At 44.4% G+C, this 24,481-nt stretch overlaps 1 long non-coding RNA gene across 1 annotated transcript in view; it reads right to left on the bottom strand.

Moving 5' to 3' along the window:
• The window catches only part of LOC123026903, a 91,820-nt gene that overhangs the window by 42,213 nt on the left and 25,126 nt on the right, over window positions 1–24,481 (bottom strand). The window lies entirely within an intron of this gene.

Genomic DNA, 24,481 nt, shown 5'->3' on the forward strand with positions numbered 1-24,481 from the left:
GATCTAGTTGTTTATAATTGTTTGTTTTGTGTTTTTTAAAAAAAACAAAAAGAGGCTCTATTTTTGTATTCCAACTTTATTGCTTTTTTAAGAAAAAGCAATGTAATGTTCAAAGACTCGTGGAGAGTTGCTCTTCATTTAGAAACATTTTGAGTCCATCAGGAGGGGTGTGTGTGTTACATTTTAATAGACTGCTTTTAAAAAAAAAATGCGGGGTGGGTATGGATAGGTGATAGTTGATCTAGGGGTAAGCATAGAATATGCCCTCTTCAATCAAAAAATACATTTGGGACCAAATTTCTACCTCAAGTACAACAAGTAATTTAATAGGATGCAATATATCAGGAACATTTGTGCAAGTTCCATTTATTTATATGGGTCTGTGCAGGAGATGTTCCCCAATATTTGCAGCCTGTAGTCTTGCTTGGAGTCAAACTTGTATAAGTTTTTTGAAACCAATTAATCTTGCAGGGACTATCTGGATGGCACTTGTAGTCCCTGTTCCATTTTTGAATGAGAGGAGGAGGAGGAGAAAGAATGGCTACCTAGTGATGTAGCTGGGCCATTTTAGACCCTGGACTAAATGGTCTTATGGGTTCCCCTTTTGATGACCACCTGCATGACTTCACTTGTGAAGCACGCAACTTGCATTTGTCTTTCTGCTCACCTTCCATTCTGGGCTTTAAAACTGCACTGACATTCCTTATACGTTAGACTGTCAACCCTGACGAAAGAAATAGTGTGTGTGCAGTTAGCATTTTGTGTTCACTTGCATCCAAGCATCATCATGGGTATTGCGATAACATGGAATCTGCATCTGGTGCCCTGATGTCCTTGTTACCTTTCAATCTCCGGGTGGTCATTTCAACCCTCCCTGGCTGCAGAACCCTGGACTTTAACACCAAGGTCCAGCTGTAGCTGCATCACTTTGTGTACTACCAATGATGTACTACTGAGGTGAGGGCCACTAGTTTTGCTTTGTTTGTTCAACTGAAGGTAATCATAATGTCTCCAGTGGTCTGCATCTTTAATTGCTATGTAGACATTTTTGTATTGTTTGTTCTGACAATAAAATGCCACTGAGTTCAATTTTCCCCATTACCCCTCAGTTTCTAAGGTACATCTTTGTCCTGAGGCTGAGTAGAATTCTCAAGCAAATTATACTCACGGAGAAGTTGAGACATACTTTCAGTTCTTAGGAAATCATGAGAAGATCAAGAAAGGAAACCATGTTCCTCTTAGGTTAGGTGTTAGCAGTTTGGAAACCTCTGGCCCAAATCTGATCTGCTGAGAGATGCTGCTTCAACCTCCACTTACCAGCCTACAGTCTGTAACCCTGGTCTGTTTATACTTTGTCAAAATTACCCTTGAGTAAAACTAGTCACCAACTAGTGCATTGGGTTGATCAGTAACTAAGTTCCTTTACCACAGAACTAGGCAGGTAGGTTTCTTGGCTCCTTCCAATGTACCCTATTCCCTCCCATTTAAAATAAAGAACAAAAAGCTAACACATTTTCTTACCAGCAGCTGTGAAATCGGTTGATGTTAGAACTAAGAACTGTGTATCCAAGAGTGGTTCAGTGTGTCGAGGCTCAAGCCCCATCCCTGCTTTGTACTCAGACTATGGGCAGGCTACTTGTCCTTTGCCATGCTTTCTGTGGCAGCCATTTTGTGGTGGTGTCCCAGACAATTTCTCAAATGGCTAAATGTGTCTATGGCCCAGAAAGGTTGCCTCCCCCACTGTACCCTCTTCTGAATGGGGAAATGATGGTTGCCTTTTTCAGCTCTTTGTAAGGGATGCTGCTGTTGGTATTTAATCCCACTGAAAATATTGCCTGCATTCCAGTTTATTTCTCTGCAGGGGGCTAGGATGAGTTCAGCCACACAAGCCTATAATGGGCTGTGATGGCATCTTTTGTCAAAACAGGAACTTCAGAAGGCTTAACTAACACTTCGAAGGGTGAGAAGGAGGGAGAGATTCTGTGCCAGACATTTGATTCGAAAGGAGTACTTGCAAAGGATTATTTAAAATAACAATAGGGGAAAATACTTTTAAAAAGTCAGTGTAAGAAAACTGGGAGCTGACTTGCTGTCATAGCACATCTTTTTCTGATAGTTTGTCTTTCATCACATTGAGGGTTAAAAATACTGTATAGAAATTAAATATGAAATGGCTTGAAATATTTATTTAATATGTGCATTAAAAATTCTACTAGTATAAATGAGGCTTGCTCTCTGGCTGTGTGATTTCCAGCAGGGACAGGAATCTTCCAGGAGTGGAAGATGAGGATTGGGAGGGGAAAATCTGCAAACAAGAGAGGTGAGAAAAAACTCTGGGCTGTGAATCCTTTAAGGATTGGCACCTGGCTTTGACTCTCCAGGGGCAGGTCATCACAGCAGCTGTTTGGAATGGCGTTGTGTTTCTTGTGGACATTTTAACAATGTAACTAATTGTTTCCTTTGAAAAGACTCAGATGCAAGCATTTCTCAAGGCTTGTTCTGGTATCCAGATTTTTAACAGCTTTTGAAGAGTGGTAGTAAGAGACTTTTAAACACTGACTTGGGATAAATTCTTGATAGTGATTCTTGTTGGAAATGGAATGATAGAATTTTGAGCAGTGTTTTAGTAGCTTAAAAGGTGAAAGCATTTTGTTTCAAATTATTGGAGGCCAATTGGGCTATTTGACAAGCATGTTTAGATTGATTACATCTCAGAGCTTATGCTGCGAGAGTACTGGGAGCAGCATCTAATGTTAGTCTAGTTTAAGCCCTATTCATATCAATTGCTCTATTCTAAGCAGAACTTACATTGGATGCAACCATAGAATAGGATTATGTTAATATGAAATGGTATATGCATGGTTTTAAATAAATACAATTAAGCTGAAATCTATACCAGTTTACCTGAGAGTGAGTCCCATTGAACTCAGTGGTACTTAACTCAGAGTGAACATGTATAGGTCTGTACTGTGAAAATAAATGACTTTGTGAAATTAGCTATTAAATGGTGTGGGACTCCTAGCACTACCAATCAAAAGACACTCTAAAGCTCACCTTTCCACCTGAACAATGTATTTATTGCATTTTGGTAAGAAGAAAGGCAAAAGAAGTGGCTGGAAACACAGGAAGGTTACACATGAAAGAACTTGGCTGGAATCTCCACCCCCAAGAACATTCTGTGGATGAGGCAGAGCAATCACATAGTAAAAGGTCCACCTAGAAACACCCCTGGATCATGTAGCACCACTGTATAATGAATTTATGGAATTCATTGCCAGAAGATCTAAAGGCTACTTGTTTAGATGTTCTTGAAACAGAATTTGGCAAGTTCATAGAGGCTATTCATGAAGCAGAGGTAGCGTGCCACTGAATACCGGTTACTGGTCTGGTATCAAGGTAAGCATGTTTGGCCATCTGGTGTGGGCTCATATCCCAGCAGGGAACTACTACGCCAGGCCCCCAGACTTGCTCCTCCTCTTCACCACTGCAGCCTGCTTGTTCATTTGCCTCCTGCTCTGGCCCTGACAATGGTGGCAGTGAGAAGGAGGGGCAGGAGACCCTACTGCCTACTTGCTCACCAGTTCCCTGTCTGTCAACCAAGTGAGCAAATGCTGGCAAGGGCAGCTACTGACAATGGCAGTGAAAAGGCAGAATCAACTAGGGAGGGCACCCGTTCAAGATGCCTTGACTTAGGTCCTCACTGGTGCCCCAGTGAAGGTGCCCCACTTAGGCACCCTTCAAGAACTCCATGAAGCTGGACTGGTTGGCTCTATGCTGTGATTCAGCAGTGTTCTTAATAATGAGCTCTCTTATTTCTAGTGAGAAGCAGGTAATTTCCCAGATGATGTGAAAAGGCATATGCAAGTGCATGTGCTCTTCATCTTTGTATATTGTTTGTTTCAGCGAGAACTAGACTGAAGGACTTAGACTGAACCTTATTTTCTCATGGTCTACTTCTTCAGCAGTTCTCTGCCCACTCACCCAGGAACAAGCTTCAATTAAATAAAATGTGGCTTTCTTCTAAGTAGATAGGTAGCTCTTTTCTACTTCTGAACAAATCAATTTTCTGTTTCAAGTCTGATATTTAGATATTGTAGGTCTTGTTACTACAATTTGGAGACCATGTAAATATGAAGCTTGACTGGCAGAAAGGCAACATGTTGATCTTAGCTTTTTGGGGAGACATACTGAGTTCCAAGGTACTGAGTGAGGACAGATTGCAGGGCTGAAGTGTGATCTCCAGTTTAGGCCAGGAGAGCCTATGTTAGTCATAAATCACAGCTGGAGAAGAATAGACTGGGGAGTCACCTAATCTAGCAGCTATTCCAGTTCTGCCTGAAGGTCCCTTTCTCCCTTTTCAGTCTTCTCCTATCTCCATTGAATTCAGTGGAGTCTCTGCCCACTGAAACCTACTCATCAATCTCCTTGCACAGGAATGATGGGTTCTGAGTGTCTAACATAAGGAAACGTTGCCCATCTTCATGGAGTCATCCCCAAACTGGTGCCCTTGAGATATGTTGGATTTCATCTCCTAGCATCCCCCAGCCACTATGACTATTGCATAGTGTTAAAACCTCCCATTGGCTATGCTGGTGGGGATGGGGGTGTCCAACACATTGGCAGGCTAGAGAAGGCTGTTTTAGGGTCTCCACAGACACCTTCTTTGCTTATATGAACCACCTGAAATTATCCACAGTGCTCTATTACTAATGAGAGAACCCACAGCTGCTTGCTGATTTGTGAATTGTGGGTTGTTTGTGGTTAACAAACCATGATTTATTACAATGGTAGAGTTCAGTAAACTGAATAACTCACACTTCAACAGCAACCTATGGGCCAATGACAACCTACATTGAACATTTGAGTCAGGGTTAGTGTGTTGTCAGAATATAGTCAATGTTCTTTAGTAAACCCTCATTAGCAGGTCAAATGCAAGTGTCTGAAAAAAGATTCACCATCTTGTTTCAAATTTTCAGCAAAACTGATTTTTATTTTTACTATTTGTATTTCCTTTCTGAAAACCTACACCTTTTTTCCTGGATCGTATAGAAGAATAAACTAGATTACTGTCTGGAACAACTATCTCCTAATAGCCAATCCACCAGGCAATTCTGCATCTCTCTTCCTCTACCTTATGTGAAAGTCAGCTTCTCTTAGGGTATGACTTCACTACTTACCATCTATATCAATTATCTCATTAATCCTTTATTATGGGGCAAGTCACTCTTAGCCCCATATGACTGATTCTTTTTTCCTTATTACCATTCATTTTTCCCTAGCTACTGCAATGCATTGGTTCTCCTGTAAAACTAAAGGGTAAAGAAGGCCCCCCACAAACATAGATCAGGTTCAAAAGGCACTTAAGGGTTGACTGAGAGTTGTTGTGTGTGAGAGTGGTTGATGTTGAAACTTGTTGAAACCTGGGTTATCATGTGGACTGAATTCAGCCAAATGTCCCATGAAGAGAAACCATGGTTGGTTATTGGGTTGTGAACTATGAGTTGTATGTGGTTAACAAGCCATGGGTTCAGACAGCATGATAATTCAAGGTTCAACTACAATGCACAGTCAGCCCTTGAGTGTGAGTTACTGGGTTGTCCGAGTGCAGTCATTATTTTAACAGCTCATACTACCATTTTCTACAGCACTGAAACTTCTACCAAGAGGAGCCAACAGAGATATCAGGAAAACAATAAGCATTTGAAAAGTCAGCCAGTGATTATAAGACAGAAACATAAAAACACAGCAAGCCAGAAGGGGCTTCCCGGGCCATCTAGACTGATCCCTGGCTCTGGCCAGCTCCACTCACGACATGCCCACCATGTGCATGTCTAGCCTATTCTTGAACACCCTCACCAATGGGGCCTCAAACACCTCCCGTGGAAGCCCACTGCATACCTTTGGGGTCCTAACTGTCAGGAAGTACTTCCTGGCATGTAAATTGAACCTCAGTTCCCTGAGCTTCGCTCCATTGAAGCGTGTCCTGCCCTCCTCTGCAGGGGAGAACAGATCTCTACCCACCTCCATGTGACACCCCCTCATATACTTGTATGTTGCCAACAGATCCCCTCTGAGTCTCCTCTTCTCCATGCTGAAAAGACCCAGTTCGCTTCATACAGCTTTTTCTGCAAACCGGCTACCAACCTTATGGCCCTATGCTACACTGACTCCTTCCTGTAACGAGGGACCCAAAACTGAACACAATACTCCAGTTGTGGGCACACCAGAGTTGTATAGAGAGGTAGTAATACCTCTCTTGATCTAGAAGCCATGCTTCTGGCTATGCAACCAATGGTGGCATTCACCCTCTTGACCACTGCATCACACTGCTGACTCATATTTAGCCTGCAGTCAACCAGCACCCAAGGTCCCTTTCACAAGTGCTGCTCTCCAGCCACTTGTGCCCTAACCTGTACTTATGACACCCATTCCTATGCCCCAAGTGCAAGACCTTGCACTTATCCACATTGAATGCCATCCTGTTGTCTCCTGCCCACTTCCATAGTCTGTCCAGATCCTTTTGGATCTGGAGTACCTGCCCCTTAGGTGTGGCCACTACCCCAGTTTTAGTATCGTCTGTGAATTTGAGCAGGAGACTGTTAACCCCTTCTTCTATTTCATTGATGAAAAGTTTAAACAGGATCGGCCCCAGGACAGAGCCCTGGGGGATCCTGCTTGTCACTGGCCGCCATCCTGATGGTTCCCCACTAATGGTTACACTCTGCTTTCGGTCAGTCAACCATGCCCTAATCCATCGGGTAGTGTATTGGTCTATCCCAAAACTCCTCAGTTTATCAACCAGGATATCATGGGGCACTTTATCAAAGGCCTTGCTTAAATCCAGGTAAACCACATCCACTGCATCCCCTCCATCTAGCCACCTTGAAACCTTGTCATAGAATTCCACAAGGTTTGTCTGGCAGGACTTGTTATTGTGGAAGTCGTGTTGTGTGGCCACCAGCCTCCCTTCCCTAACACTAGATCACTCACTATTATGAGTGTTTCCATTGTTTTTTCTACAATGGATGTAAGGCTAACTGGACTGTAATTCCCCATGTCCCTTCTACTACTCTTTTTGAAAATTGGGACCACTGACACCACCTTCCAGTCCTCTGGATCTTCACCCGTTCTCCATGAGGCCTCAAAAATGGAGGCCAGTGGGTGTGAGAGAACCCCTGCCAACTCTTGAAGTACTCTTGGGTGTAACCCGTCAGGGCCCGGCGCCTTTGTAACATCCAGTGCCCTGAGGAGCTCCTTGACTTCTAGGAGGGTGACTCTAATCTGTGCCCCTAAATCCCCAGCCTTATCTAATCTCCCATGCAGATTTCCTCCATCCTGCTTTGGGGAGAACACAGAGGCAAAATAGTCATTTAGCCTCTGTGCCTGTTCCCTTGCATCAGTCACTGGATCCCCTTCCTCCTTATTTAGCAGTCCCATTACCTGTCTCCCCTTCCTCTTGCTGTTTACATGCTGATAGAAGCCCTTTTTGTTACTCTTGATATTCTTTGCAGGTCTCAGGTTGTAATCAGTCTTGGCCTTGCAAAGAATCCTTCTGCAATGGGCCTTCTTCTCCCAGTATACCCTTTAATCTATTTGCCCCAGTACCCATTTTCTACAGAGGTTCCTCTTGCATCTAATCCCTCTAACCACCTCCTTTCACATCCATGGCAGCACTCTCCTTCGCCTCCCTGCCTTACTAACTAGAGGTATCGTCAAGGCTTGCACCTCCAAAACCTCCCTTTTGAGTGCCATCCACTCCTCCACAACTCCCTTGCCTTCCAGGAGACTTTCCTCAGTCTGGCCTTCAGCTGGCCAAAGTTAGGTCTCTTGAAGTCCCAGCTTCTAGTGCTCGATCTGCTGTACATCCCCATTCCCCTGATCTCAAAGCAAAGGATGGAGTGATCACTCGCATCCAGAGCTCCCCTAATCTGTACCTTATCTATCACTTCCTTCCTGTTGGTCCAAAGTCAAGGATGTCCACCCCCCCCCGTCACCTCTGGGACCCTCTGCATGAAAAACCCTCCCTCTATAGCATCTGGGAAGTGATGTGACCTGGCTGTCGTTGCTGAGTGAGTCTCCCAACTAATATCCGGGAAATTGAAATCTCCCATAATTACTGTGCCCCTCCCCCGAGATATCCTTAGAATCTGATATCTCAGGACATCAGCCAGGGTCTCAAGTTGACCTGCAGGGTGATAACATACTCCCACTGTCAGGTCCCTCTCCCTCTCAAAACCCCTTAGTTTCACCCAGACTGCCTCTACCAGATCCCCATCTGTGTTGCATTCTATCTCACTACATCCTATCCCTTCCCTGACATATAAAGCTACGCCCCTGCCCCTCTTTCCCTTCCTGTCCTTTCTAAACAGGTGATACCCCTCTATGTTTACGTTCCAGTCTTGCCTTTCATCCCACCAGGTCATACCCTCCTATTTCCAGGAGAGCTTCAAGCTCTTCCTGCTTTATTACCCATGCTCCTAGCATTGGTGTACATGCACCTCAACTCATTCCCACAGCTTCCTTTCTTTGGAATCCCCAGCCTCCTCCTTCCTCCCATCTTCCCTGATAACAGCCCCCTCTTCGTAGGAGTTCTGTCAGTCCCTGCAGTACTTATAACACCCTGCTCCCAGAGCCCTGCTCCTCTCCCCACACTTGCCCAGTGTGAACAGATTTCTGGGGGGCCTGAACCCCCCTCCCCCAACTCAGTTTAAAGTCTTCCAGACAAAGTTCACTACAGCATTTCCGAAGGACCTTTTCCCCTTCCTTGTGAGGTGCAACCAGTCCCTTGTCAGAAGTCCATTGGCAAGAAATCGGATGCCGTGGTCGAGGAACCCAAGTGTTCCTTCTGGCAGCACACCTAAGCCAGTCATTCACCTTGGCGACCCTCCTTTCCCTTCCTGGCCCAAATCTCTGGACTGGTAAGATAGATGAGAAGGCCGTTGGGGCCTTTAGGTCCCTGAGTTTCTTCTCCAAGGCCTCAAAGTCCCTGGTGATCCTGACCACACCCTGCCTGGCTATGTCATTTGTCCCCACATGGATCACTAGAAATGGCTGGTGACCCCCAGAACGAACAAGATGCCCCACTCTATCCTTCATATGCCAGATACGTGTGCCCGGCAGGCAACAGACCTCCCTCTCCTCAAGGTCAGGGCGGCACACTGCCACCTCAGTGCCCCTCAGCAGGGAGTCCCTGATGACGATCACCTGCTGCCATCTCTTCCCGGTGGTGGTAGGCGGCCATGCCCTGGCCCTTGCCTCTCCTGCAGCAGCCTCCTGGCTGTATGTGGTCCCAGGCTGGGGGTCCTGCTGGTCCCACAAGGCCTCATCAGCTCCAGCCTCCCCAGGTGGAGAGAACCTGTTTCCCAGCTCCAGATTGGTGCCAGGAGAAGGAGGAGGCCAGAATGGGTGGGTGACATGCCTCCACGTCTCCTCAGCTATTCCTCCTGTGGCCCCTCCCTCAACCCCCTGTCTGGAGGAGCACTGCTCCCGGGGGGCCTGGAGAGCTCTCTTGGCCCTCAGACACCTCACCTCCTCCTCTAGGAGAGTCACCAGCTTGCACCGAGGGCAAGTGTATCCCTGCCTCTCCTGAGAGAGAAGAGCAAACATGTCGCAGCTGTCACAGCGGACAGCAACACCTGTGATTCCCGCCAAGGCCATCTCCTGGCCTGACGTTGGGAACTCTTCAGAGACCCTACCTTGTTCCTCTCACCCCCTTGTCTGTCCTGCGCTACTCCTCACTTGCCCAGTTCTTCCAGACAACCCCCCCACCACACACACACACATAACAAGGACACTGGAGAGCCAGTGTGGTGTAGTGGTTAAGGGACTGGGACTCAGATGATCTGGGTTCTAGTCTCCGCTCAGCCATAGAGCCAACTGGGTGACTTTGGGCCAGTCACAGACTCTCAGCCCAACCTACCTCACAGGGTAGTTGTTGTGGGAATAAGATGGAGGAGGAGATGTAAGCTGCCTTGAGCCCTTTGTAGGAAAAAGGCAGGATATAAATCAATCAATCAATCAATCAATCAAATAAAAATTTAATTAAAAAAAGATACTCCATGTGTAAGCTAAAACATTGCACTGTTTTCACCTCACCCCAGTAGAAGGAGAGCACACAAGGCAGCAAGGTGCTGTTAATTCCTGCAACAGGTTTTAAGGGCATGACATGCTGCCGTTTGGGAGGATGTTCCATGTGACTATCTCTATTCACTTTACCTTCTGGACAGTTACTGGGGAGAGGAAGGGTAAGAAAGGCTGCCTCTTTTTTCAAGCCTGAGTGTGAAGAGGCTACAAACAGCACTGGAAATTATTTGGCTCTTCAGTCCAACTGTTGCTGCTAGATTAATTTCCCATGAGAAAGCAGCTAGAATGTTCCTGTAGTTTGATCAAAAAATATTCCATCACTACACTTAGCCATTAGGAGAGTTCACACAAGAATTAGTGTTGGTAGAAACTGGAGTAGGAATGGGGAATGGTGGGAAACCGGGTGTTGAAGTCTGCATTCAGATTCCCTCAGCTTTGCACAAGGCAAAGAGCTGTCTCTTCCTCCCTGCATTCATATGCTGGGATCCCAAGTTCCTCTGTATCTCATTCTGGATAGTACTATTTGGGATGACAATACTCAAATATCACGTTCTGTGCTCCTTTTGTGTCTGAAACCTATGGTGTGGGGATGTGACATAATTAATAGCTTCTTTGCAAAGTGCTTCTTGGATGAAAAGGGCTGGAATGTTAGCAGAACACTGTCATTATATCATAGCTGAAACCCCAGCACTATCAATATTAGTTAAAGCTAATTAGAGTTACAAGTGCTCCTTTTCTCTCCATGCAACAGTTATTTAAATGTCATATATGTTTGAAAAATTGCTTGTACAGTTCTAACTCTAGGACTTCCATAGAGGATGCTACAAGTTCTGGATCAAGTGAATAATATTTGGAAATAAACCACTAGTGTTATGTTCTTTGAGGTTCTGGAACAGGGAAAACAGCATTGCATTAAGTTTATTTTGAGGCTCATACAATTATCAGGCTGTGTTCCCCTTAGATTATCCACTGCTTACAAATATTTATTTTAAAGACATTATAGTGCTACCCTATACTTGCCTATTCAGAACGTAGCCCCACTGAATTAAGGAGTTATTATTTCTAGGTAAATACAAACAGGACTGGCTGTAATCTGGTATAAAAGCTTCAGTGCATCCCGCCACCTCATAATCACTAATGTGACTTAGAGTGACCACTTCATACTTTAGGATGCACTCCCAGAGCAATGGCATGGTTTTGACAACTTGTTACAAGCTTTGCCTTTCCATTTGTTCAAACCTGCCTCCACAACCCATTTGTGGCTTAATCAAGTGTAATGTCCTCTACAGAACATGGTGATTATTCAAAAGTCACTCTAGCTTTTATACATGGACTGGGGGAATCGTATTTTTATGGGCAGAGGTCTAATTCAGATCTGTTATGACTTTAATACATTTGCATATGTATTAGACAGCTGAATTTTCAGACAGGTAGATATATTGAGGCAAAAACGAAAACAACAAAGTCTCTTGTTGCACCTTTAAGACTAACAAACTTATTATGGCGTAAGCTTTGGTGGATTACAGTCCAAATGTGCTAGCTAATTTGCTAATGTGCCACAAGATTCTTAGCAGTTGAAGATATTCCTGGGCAATATTGGAAATTTCTAAGGTTTCTTTCAGCTCTCTCAAGTAAGTTTTCTCCTTTGAAAGACTTCTGATTGTTTGAAAGATCCCATGCCTCTGAAGGAAAATATTTCATCCAGTTCCCTTCTTGGCATCTTGGCCCTGATTAAATTGATCATTGATCACAGCCCAAAGTAAACAAAGATGTGCACCCCAACAAAAGTTAATGGAACTGTAGAAGTATGCAAACTTCCCAATTACACTGACAAAGGGAAAATTAAAAGCAAGATCAAACCTGAAATACCATCCCCAGGTATATATGTAGCTCAGTGGAAACTCAACAGAATGTAACAGTTCATGATGCTGCTTCCACAGGCCAAAGATGGAAGCTACTAGTCCAATCTCCAGTATGGGCCAGAATGCTTTTTATTGCTCATGGCTCAGCTTTTCAGCCCCTTTCCTTCATGCCTTGTGCCCTGCTCCTGCTCCATTGGGCCTCCTCACTCCTTTAATTAATTCTAGTTACAAAGTGCTGCCTTTATTGTGCCATGCAGCCAAGGGCTCCCCCGTGGGAAAAGTCACACCTTCTGAACAGCTTCTGATGCCATGCAAATGAAGGAGAAGTCCAGGAAATGCTTTCATGTGGGACCTGTCCAGCCCCCTGGTCCATTAATTACACACATTTCATTTGTTTGAGAGCAGTTCCAGTTGTGGGGGAGGGCAAGGGAGGTAGGGAGGTCCTGTGGTTTGCTGATAATTTCTGTTGGATTCTGTAAAGACCCCCCTCCTTTTAAATGGATTTATAGCTAAGAGGGGACTCTGTAAAAATCCCAGCAGGAGGACCCCATATTAATTCCCTTCCTCCGTTACTCCAGATCAAACTGTCTCTGCTTGCAAACTCTTAGCCCAGGACTGCCAGCTGCTGAATATTCCCAGCTCTTATTGTGTTCTTAGCACCTGTCAGGATGGAGTCATCAATTGGTTCTTGCCACAGACTATCTTCACCACCACCATTAAAAATATGGCTCTGGAAGTGTAGCCAGGAGTGTCATGCTAAGGTTTGCCAAGGTTGACAGACCATCTGAACTGAAATATGTAACTCTTTAAAGTAATAAGTCTTTATCTGGTCAACTCATGTCTGCGGTGGATGGAAGTGCAATCCATCCATCTGTCCATTTCTGTATTGCACAATAGGCAAAGTTCTCTGGGTGGTTTACAACAGTTCATAAAAACAATACAGTAAAATGCCATAAAATATGTGCAAAATGCAAGGGTTTTAAAACAAGAGGTGGCATTATGTCATGTTTTCATAAGAAATATGAAAAAACCCCAGCCAGCTGGGTTACAAATGCATTGATATTGATTGATATATTGTAGAATTGCCCCACATGAAGAGATGTAAGAGTGGTTTACAATAAATTAAAACACAAAGCTACAGTAAAAGCAAACAGATCTATAATGTTTGGAGTTCTCATGCATCAAGAAATGCTTGCCTTGACAAGAAGAGACTTCTGCAGCAAATGCTGAAAGCAAAATGGTGAAGGGGCATGTCTGCTCTCAATTGGACAGGCTTTCCATAGGCTTGGACTTGCCACAAAAACAACCCCGCTCCTAATAGTTTTGAAAAAATTTAGGTTTTCCAATTAGCATACAACCTATGTAAATTAACAGAAATCGCCCCTGTGCTGACACGGATGTAACTCTTCTGTCCTCTTCCTCACAATAAAATTTCCTATAATCACATCAAGTTCAATTTCTATACAGCTTCACTGAAGCCCTGGCCATACCCAGTCCAAGACATCTATCCCTTACAGATATCACACCAGGGGTCAGGTACTTGATGCCTTCCAGATGGGCTTCAACTCCCGCTAGTTCCAACTAGGAAAGTGAATGGTAAGTGATGATGGGAATTGCAATCCACTATGTGGGAAGGGCACCAAGTTGTCAACTCCTGAGTTATATTGTTCAGTCCAAGAACCCCACCCCTGCCCTTCACATTGCAAAGGATACTGTAACTGTACACTGTTTTAATGGGGTTTCCCAAAGCGGTGCCATCGCAAGTTGTGGCTTGGGTTACTTGTGCAACTGGATTGGTCCTTTTGGGCCTCCTGGTACCCTTGTGAGAGCAGCAGCCTAGGGAAAGGCTAGGCCACTGGCAGAAGGGTTGGCCCAATGTGTGAGCCAATATTGGGTTTCATCCTACACTGTGTGACCCAAGGAATTTTTATTCTTTCTTTTGAGGGCCTTTGTTGGCACAGGTGAAGTGAACCTTTTTGAAGTGCTTGAAGGCTGCCAGGGTACATCTCAGCTCCTCTTTGGAATGGTGGAAATTCATATTGCTGTTGTTACTATATTGGAAGGGAACTTTGTGCCCAGGGATCAGCAAAACCATCTTTCTCCAGCATTCAGATGTTTAAATTTCAACTTTTTTCTGTCTCAGATAGAAAGAACTCTGTGAATGTAGATAACTGCTGAAATCATCATCACTGAAATGAAGTTCTCACCCATCCGGACCAGTCAAATTCAATAGGCACAGCTATTACCAGCATGGGAAAGAGAAGACTGTAGTTGGTGGCCGTAGGGCTGCTAAAGGAGCCTGTCAGACAAAAGAGGTGGCAATCTTAACTGAGCACTAATATGGCTGAATACCAGGGGTGACCCATCCATGAAACTTGACCCTACAGACTCAGAAGAGCAGTGAACTGGTCTGCCCCTGCCCCTGCCCCTGCCCCAAGGCCGGAGAGCCCACCACATGCTCCACTTTCTACTTTCTTGTGGTTGCATTTTCTGCAGTGAGAGAGTGGCTGTTGGGATTGCTCAGAGGAGCCATTGGCTGTTTGCTGCAGTTTTTGTGAGATCTCAGCACATGGCTGACAATTTGCATTTATGTGCTGTGATCTCACAGAAGCCTGGAGTTAGGAGAGTGGAGCTCCCTGCTGCCATGCAACCTCCTCTCCACGCAGCTATAACCCAGAGAGTCTCCACATGGTAGCAAAGGAAAGGCAGTGGATATTCTGAAGTGGGGCTGGTGGGTGCAGGGAGGGTGGGTTGTGTGGCAGCAGGGAGGGAGGAGTGTTCAGTCGCACCAGCTGGCAAGAGAGCTTGTCCTACTGGGATTCAAATACACTCACTGAAATGTTAAGCTCTCCGGATGCTGGGTCTGGGAGCACCAGCTTGTCAGCTGAACTTTTCCCCGCATACTTTCTTTTTAAACCTCAAGCTTTTTCTATCCCAGACATGGAGGACATTACGAATGTTGGTGAAACTAAATTCTCACCTGTTGCCAATCGTGATATTGCCCAGAATGGTAGAAATGGGGCCAAACAAGGAGGATTTAAAACTGCTTGTCCCAAACGTGCATCTTGCCCTCTTTTCCTTGCCCTCTGAGGTTGTCAAGGGGCAGACTGCTAGGGCTTGAACTTCAGATCTCTGGGAGATAATCTGCTGCACCACCCTGCTTTCACAGGCACTTGCTGAAATAAAGAGTTGGGGCCCTGCACCTGAAACCCCCCCCAAAAAAAATTAGTTGGTTTTTCCCCACATGTGCTTCACCTCCTGCAGCAAGCCTGAAATCAAATGCCCTCATCTCCCCTATCCATATACCCCTTTTGCACAAATATAGGTGTGCTTGGGAGGCAGAGTCCTTTGAGAGTATATGCAAATTACCATATGGACATTTGAGTACATTTTTTCTCCTGTGTGTCTGAGCCCCAGATCCTTTTGGTGTCTGGTGCACTCCTGCTTGAACTTTTGCTTCCCCAGGTTCCTAGGTGGGTGCATTTTTACCCGTACTGCCCACCCCACTGCAGGATGTTTTCACTCTCTCTCCATTACTCCGAGGCAAAGGTGTCCTGACATGGGTTAGACTTCCCTGCAGTTTATAGCATAGCAGCAGGAGGTGTTCCAAGGATGCGATTTGACTGGTAGGGGGATGTGGAACATGCTGGTGTTTTCACAGCCACTTTGCTAACATTTCTTAGTGCTTCCAGTGTAAATTAAAAGTGCCAGGCCATCATTATCTGATTAATTAACATGAATTGCACCCTCTTCTCATCACTATAAAGGCTAAAATGAAGTTAAAGGAAGTGGGGCACAGGCCTTTTTCAGACAATCAGTTTCTAGTGCAATGGATTTACAATTCCCACCTACACCAGGAATCCAGATGTCTTTCCTCTCAGTTGCACTTCTGCTGCAGGGATTTTCTATTTTGCGTTGGAAAATGAGATTTTGCTTCTCCCTGCACTGCTCCAGTTAGGGCATCAGTTCCTGTTGTAACAGCTGCATGGAATGTGGTTGCAGCAGTGTTACTGGATCCAGATTTAGCCCAGCTTAGAGCAGACCCACTGAAATCAGTCGGGCTTAAGTTAGTTATGACTAATGTAAATCCTATTGCTGTCAATGGGTCTACTCTAAATTTGGATCCATCCTGTCGGCTCTATACAATGTGCCAGTGATGGTGGTGACACAACTCCATTCTCAGGTCTCAGCATCATGTATTTGCTTCTCTCCCCTCAGTCTTGTTCACTCCTGTCCTTTGCATTTTAAGTGTCCTTGGTGGCTGGGCACTCCTGGGTTGGGGTGATCATCCAATTAGTTTTCAAAAACAGTCTGAAGAGCAGGAGGCTACCTCTCTGCACTCCCACATACTATTCATGCATTGCTCTAGCATTCAGGCATTTTAATCTGGGGTGCTGCTAGTGGGAGGGTAGTGGCTCTGTGGAATGCAGCAGTGCTCATCCAAACTGTGACTCTCCACTCCCGACTTGCCAAACACCAGTATGACTATCTTCTTGCAGAAAGGCTCAGCCAAGGCCAGTGGTGAGGAGGAGGAGATGCCATAGCTTACTTGCTCATGGGCTCTCTGTCTGCCCAAAAAGAAAATGGCAGCGATGGGATAGAGAATGAGGAGCAATTGCAATTGGTTTTAATGGCAGGCAGAAGGTAAACTCACTTTAGGAGAGTGGCCCATTGAGGAGGTCTTGTCCAAGGACCCTCAAAACTTGGAGCCACCATTGCCCACAGAGAATCTACATCCAATCCACACAAGGGGGAGGGCTATAGCTCAGTGGGAGAGACTCTGTCTTGCATCTGAGTATCTGCAGCCAGGCTTTGGGAAATCACCCCCATGCGAATCCCTGAAGAACTTTGTCAGTCAATGTAGGTAATACTAAGCCAGGTGGTCCTGGCGGCTGATGGCAAAGGGCAGTTCTTTATATTCCTACTCCATGGAAGCTACTATCAGGAGCATTGCACTAAGAATGAAATCCATGGTTCATTATCCACAGGAGGTGCTTAGGGTTTGTGTTTAGGATTAAATAAATACTTACTCCTCATACGCACTGTCTGCCATTTTGTTCTTTTAGCAAAGGATTAAAAAAAATCCTCACTTAATTGTTTCCTCTTCATCACAGATTTTCTGTGATAAAAGGTGGAAAAAGTGGTGGGAAAAGGAATATGAAGTTTATTAATGGGAGACAATATGTGACAATCTTCAGATCTCAGAATCAAAAGGTAGTCACATACAATGCGATCCTGTGAATCTCTACTCAAAACTGTAAATACTGAGTTTAGTGAGACTTACTGTCAGGTTAAGTGCATGAAGGACTACAGAGTTAGGAATACATTTCTCTTTGTAGACCTCTAGCTCCCCATGCTAGTCCAGCCTGTTCTTGTCCATAGACTTCTATTTGAAAATCCAAAATATTGGGGAGAGAATATATTTCATTTCTGAGTTGAGTAGAACAGAGATAAAGGTTCGGGACTTTCCTTGTATTTCAGAAGGCAGGGTACTACCACTTCTTAACTGTGGTCTATGCAGAAATGTGAATCCAGAGCTCAACAGGGATAGGCTATTTTTAGTTTAGTTAACCCACTTTACCAGACTATAATTTTTATTGGAGTAGGGACAGTCTGCAAGTGGAGTCAAGGGTGGGACATGGATACAGGAGGAAACTCAACTGATTGCATGGTAGCCTGATGCTGGCCACCCATAATGGTGGTGGTGAGACGTTGGAGTATGAGATCCCTAGGTCACATAACATGTCACGTGCCTCCTAAGGGAGCCTGTTGCCCTCAAAAGAACATTGTCCCTTCACTAGTGTCAATAATACTCTGTTGGAAGTCCAAATATCAGTTTCTGGACATGTAAAAAAGGATGTACCATCTTGTCCTTTGCCTCAGAAAGCAACATGTCTTGGCTCTGCTCTGTCTCAGGATATATCCAAGGGTGAGAAATAGTGGTCTGATCAAATCTGGTTCCAGGTTTCACTGGACGCCCCCCCCCCCCGCATCCAGAGCATGCCCCTGAGGACTCCAGGGAAATGCACTGGGATGACCAGTGATGCTTCGAACAGCTCCAGCCATCTAGTGCTCTCTCAGCTCAATCTCATACACCAGCCAAAGAAGCAAGTGATGCTGTTGCTGCCACCACCATTACATTCCTTATCCCCAGTACCTCTGGGTCATGTCAGGGTGGGGCAGAGTCACTGGGGATAACCAAGTGGTCTCCTGGCCCAGTGCTTCTTCAAGTGTGCCAATGGGAGTTGACTTCCTCACCTCTTCTTCCTATGGCAGCCTTTCCAGACCTCTGAAACTGCTATACTGAGTAAGGACACCCTGCTGATTGCAGTGCTACATATGGAATCCTCCAAAATTGCTTGGAGAGAGTTTCCTTGTGTGTAGCCCTGGATCCAATACCCCAACCCCAAATTAAAAGAGTAGACTGCTGTGAGTCACAGTGCCCCTCTAAATCTCATGGGTCCTGATATTTGTTCCACCATGATGTGAGTTAATGGCAGACTTGAATGCTCATGCAACCATTTTTCATGCAAATGAAGCCCCAGTGCAAAGATTGCACTGGAAGCGGCTCATAGAAAATCCCATTGTGACAAAGTCTGTCCTACTTGGAGCTGATCAGTCTCACCCAGTAAGGAATCATATCTGCACATGCAAGCAGTCATAGAAACATAGAAAACAGAGCGAGTTAGAAGGGGTCTCCCGGGCCATCTAGTCTGACCTCCGGCACCAGCCGGCTCCACTCACGACATGCCCACCATGTGGATGTCCAGCCTATCTTTGAACACCTGCACTGATGGGGCCTCAACCACCTCTCGTAGAAGCCCATTCCACACCCTTGGGGTCCTGACTGTCAGGAAGTGCTTCCTGGCATCCAAACGAAACCTTGGCTCCCTGAGCTTTGCTCCGTTGGAGCGCGTTCTGCCTTCCTCTGCAGGGGAAAACAGATCTCTACCCAACTCCATGTGACATCCCCTCACATACCTGTATGTCGCCAACATATCCCCTCTGAGTCTCCTCTTCTCCAGGCTGAAGAGATGCAGTTCCCTCAGTTTTGCCTCATACGGCATCCCCTGCAAACCAGCCACCAACCTTGTGGCCCTATGCTGCACTGACTCCAACCTGGCTATATCCTTCCTGTAATGAGGGGCCCAAAACTGAACACAATACTCCATACTAGAGTCGTGTAGAGTGGTAATAATACCTCTCTTGATCTAGAAGTCACACTTCTGGCTATGCAACCAAGGGTGGCATTCGCCCTCTTGACCACTGCATCACACTTCTGACTCATGTTTAGCCTGCAGTCAACCAGTACCCCGAGGTCCCTTTCACAAGTGCTGCTCTCCAGCCACTTATCACCTAACCTGTACTTATGACAGCTATTCCTATGCCCCAAGTGCAAGACCTTGCACTTATCCACATTGAACACCATCCTGTTGTCTCCTGCCCACTTCTATAGTCTGTCCAGATCCTTTTGGATCTGGAGTACCTGCTCCTCAGTTGTGCCCACTGCTCCAGTTTTAGTGTCGTCTGCGAATTTGATCAGCAGACTATTCACCCCTTCTTCCTTGTCGTTAATGAAAAGATTAAACAGGATCAGCCCCAGGACAGAGCCCTGGGGGACCCCGCTTGTCACTGGCCACCATTCCGATGATTCCCCGTTAATGGTTACCTTCTGCTTTCGGTCTGTCAACCATGCCCTAATCCACCAGACAGTGCTTTGGTGTATTCCAAAACTCCTCAGTTTCTCCACCAGGATATCATGGGGCACTTTGTCAAAGGCCTTGCTGAAATCCAGGTATACCACATCCACTGCATTCCCTCCATCTAGCCATCGTGAAACCTTGTCATAGAATTCCACAAGGTTTGTCTGGCAGGATCTGTTTTTGCAGAAGCTGTGTTGTGTGGCTGTCAGCCTCCCTTCCCTATCTAGCATCACTAGATCTCTCTCTATTATGAGCCTTTCCATTGTTTTTCCTACAATGGACATAAGGCTAATCGGTCTATAATTCCCCATGTCCTTTCTACTACCCTTTTTGAAAATTGGGACTACTGATGCCACCCTCCAGTCCTCTGGAACTTCACCCGTTCTCCACGAGGTCTCAAAAATGGAGGCCAGCGGACGTGAGAGAACCCCTGCCAACTCTCTAAGTACTCTCGGGTGTAACCCATCAGGGTCTGGCGCCTTTGTAATGTCCAATGCCCTGAGGAGCCCCTCAACTTCAAGGGGGGTGACTCTAATCTGTGCCCGTAAGTCCCCAGCCTCATCTAATCATGATGCATTGCTGCTGTTAGATCTTCATGTGAGGTACGTGTAAATCCATACATATTACTGATAAATTCAGCATAATCAAAAGGGGAACAAATCTTTTGTTGCAGATGGAGATGATGGTCCAGAACGTATGGACAGCCTAGATACAGAATACTTGTCCTATTTGCCAACAGTCTTTCCTGCAAAAAAGGTCAAAGCAGCATCCTTGGAATTCCCAGATGATCTTCCATCCAACACTTGCTTAGCTTCAGAGACAGAATGTTACCTGATAGATTTATATATTCTTTTTAACTTTGGACAAAATTGTTCAAAGAAATTATTTTTTTAGGACATTCTGGAGGTAGACATGGGAGCCCAAGGAGAGACCTTCCTTATTCCTCTGGTCACTTTTAACAATCTACAGTAAAGCAATTAAATACACAGGGATTCATCTTTCATCTTTAAGGCACTGGGTTACAGTTTACAGTCCACATAAAGTGACACCCAACTGGGAGAGAGAGACCGTTTGCTAATGGCTTGTGAACCTCACTTTATTGCCTGTTATCACTGCCTGGCCTGCTAATTTCAACACAGGATAAATTGCTGAGCACTATGGCCTCTGTGAAGCAACCGCTGGAAATCAGTTGTTACCGCAATTAACAACCAGTTTGGCTTCAGTTCGGCCTGTTAACTATAGGCCATTGAGAGTTGGTAATGATTGATTCATTGGCAGTTGTGGCTTGGATCTAGGAGCCAAAGACTTGGGACATGAAACTGCCATAGTTAGCCCTCTATGAAGTGCATTTGGCTGAAATAGAAACAGTGCAGCCAGAAGCACCGGCTGTGGCATGAGGACCAAGAACACTGCACCACACCACAAATCACCTTGCAGTTAACCCGAATCATTTCATAATTATTGTTGTGTAATTTTCATCAGGACTTAGATCTACTTTTGCATGTGAGCATGCATTTCCTGCTGTAACACTCATTTCCTAGAACTCCCCTTCATAAAGGATCGGATTGGCTTCTTTCCTAGATTATGTTTTAACCACTGGTTAAAACCCCTTTTCTTATTCCCCAAACTTTTGCTGCTGCTAGCTAGATGGGTTTACTTAGTTTTTAGTATTACAGGATGATTAGTACCTTTCATATTTTTAGTGCTTGGGTCCGTGTAATTGTGGTTATCAATGATCACTTGAATGGTTTATTGTATGTTGTTTGGAATGCTCCTGTTGAATTTGAAAAGCAATGTCTACACACTTATAAATGAAATAAATAATTGAATTCAAAATTCAGAATCTCCCTTTAAGTGAGATCAAAGAAGCTGAAGATTGCAACATAATCAAAGATAGGTTGCTAATGGATCACTTTGCATAGGGTGCATAGAAGAGCACATGAAAAAGGCTTGATCTCTCTGACATGTAAATAAAGGAAGGTTTTGCCCCTTGCATTTTGATATAAGACAAAAAGTGGCCTGAAAATATTGATTCTACTGAATAAGCAATGCATTGGGTGGGGCAAAAGATACTGGAGCAGATTATTCATTGCTGTATGCTGACACAGAAATCCCACGGAATAAATATCTTTCTTTATACTGCATACATTGCTTATTATCTTCACGGAGATCATGGCAGGTTACCATGCATACTCGCTTTATTAACAACCCTGTGTGGTAGGCGAGCGGGGGGGAGGGCGGGGGGCTGGCATATGATTTCCCAATGAATTGCATGGAGACACTGATATTTGAAGCCAGATCTGCCTAATCATAGTCCAACACGCTAACCATTATACAATACAGCCTCTTTATGACTATTTTATTAAGATCTTGAACTGCTGATGTGCAAGATTCCACTCTTATTTTGAAAAAAAACACTCTCATTTTTGTATACAATACAAAAACTTGAAAATGTTCTGACGTTTGGTTATGATGAATGCTTCCTAAGAATGCATTCTTTTTCAGTTTTTGAACTTCTTGGATCTGCAAAACTAAGCAGAGCTCTTAAAATGGAATGATTACATAGCTTCCAAATTTTTGAGAAACAAAATGCAATATATGAAATTGCATATATAGAGCTAATATGTCTGCAAACTGAAGATATTTTTATTCCTTGGTATAATAAGGTAAATTGTTATGCTGACCTACAGTGCATCTTTTGCAACTTGACATAATGTTGCATTTTAAAGATATTTTCTTAGCCATATTTGAACCACTTATTGGGAGGCATTTCCCGGGATGATGCTGGTATTAGAGGAAAGATCCATGTGATTGAAACCTACCCACATGTATAAATCTATAAGGATCTATAAATAAACTTGACTTTATGGAGGTTGGATGAAATTTGCCTAATATTCATCTACCACTCAAAACATTCAAGAGTGCTAAACTGTGGTTGAGTAAGTTGGGAACATGTCCTATTGCATGAAAACAGAAGCTTAGTTCTGCACTGTGCATACGTAGACATGATATTGTGTGTGTGTGTCTGACTGAGAACAGGCTATTATGAGAGATTCTTGCAGACCTTAAGAACAGATGCGATCATAATACAAAGTTATTTGTATTCCAGAGCTTGTCTTGATCCAGGAGATATAGAGGTATTGGCAGAAATGAGCTCCATTTTTATTTAACCATTCTTTTAACATTGCAAAAGAAAACAAAAGGGATTTTCTTTTCTTTTTCTTTTTTTGGTGGGAAAGGGGGAACTTCTGGTCAGCAGTTGATCTGTCCAAACCTGTTTCTTTTCCCTTGTCTCTAGCTCCACATTGTATTTCTCAGACTGACTGTTTAGCTCTACAACATTGTTTCTGGTACTTAAAGGCTTTGCTTACACACATGATCAAAGCTGCTGGTTCAAGCTGTAGCATGTACAGGAAAGAGGCTGACACCTGTTTGAAAACACTTAGAAAACACAGAGAATGCACTACATTGATACAGTATCCATGACCTTGTGAGTATGCACAAACAAATAGCACCAAGGAAAGACTGAAAGGCAGAAGACATATAGTGCAATCAGCCCAAATCCTACAATCAAAATCTTGTTTCAAAATTTCCCAAGTCTTGTCTTTGTGAAAAAGCTGCCATGCTCTAAGACAATGCTTGGGGAAAAAAGCCTGCTAGAATTAATGGTTTTATTTTGGGCAGAAAATGTTATGTATCTGAAGGCTGCTTTTAACATTACATATTAGCAGGGTGTAAATTAAACAAGGACTAGTGAGCAATCCTGGCTCCTTGATGGCTTGCAAACACATGCTGGCCACATTCCTATGTTGTCTTAAAGTTTCTATTTAGACCATCTTAAGGTTGCACACAATTGTGGTGGGGAATTGTGGGGCCACCAAACAAATGACAGTTGCTCCAGTGTGCCTTTTGGGCATTTTGGGGTGGCTGTCTTTGGTAGCATCCCAACAAGCTCAGCAAAGAATGAAGAAGGGTTTTTGTCACTCTTGTTAAATGGCTCCCTGGCTGCTTCCTGCAACCCATGGTGGAGTCGGGCACCCAAATTTGGAGGACACAACCACCCCTGGGTTGTCAAGGATCGTTGTCCATGAACAAACCAACCTGTGGGAAGTGGGCAGGGTTTGAATTACACTACAACCCACCATAACTTGTTACTCATAATGAGTTGTCATGTTGTTTGAATCCAGTCATTGAGTCTTATGCCATTCTCTCAATGCTGTGTAGCTGCAATCATGTAGGTATGTATCATGACATAGAGTTCTTTATGGATTCTGAGAAGTATGCTACCATTCTAATTTCCTACAGGGGACTCAATTTGTATCTAAGACCCAAGCTACCTCAGACAAAGGGTGCATCTAGTAACAGCATCCTGTTCATACAGGGGCCAACCCGTAAAAAGGATAGGAATACAGTAGCACCTTCCTGCTCACATTTATCAGGAATTCATGTAGATAAGCCTCTGATACCAGGCATACCATATAGCCATGATGGCTACTAGCCACTCTTAGCCTTTTTCTCCATGAATTGGTCTAATCTCCTTTTGAAGTCATCCAAGCTGGTGGTCATAACTACATCTTGTGGTACTGAATCTCATAGTTTAACTAGGTGCAGCATGAAGGAGTACTTTCTTCAATCTGTCCTGAATTCTGCACTAATCAACATTATGGAGCAACCTTGGATTTTATATTATAAGAGAGGAAACAACTAGTAGCAACAGTTCATTATGAACTTAAAGGAGTAGCTGCATCCATAAAGAATTTTGCTTTGGATGTATCATCTGTGATGTAGAAACATCCTACAAGTATTTGGAATACCTTATTTCAAAATAAAATG

The sequence above is a fragment of the Varanus komodoensis genome, unplaced genomic scaffold, assembly GCF_004798865.1.
Source record: "Varanus komodoensis strain SLA01 unplaced genomic scaffold, ASM479886v1 scaffold1, whole genome shotgun sequence".
Classification (NCBI taxonomy): Eukaryota; Metazoa; Chordata; class Lepidosauria; order Squamata; family Varanidae; genus Varanus; species Varanus komodoensis.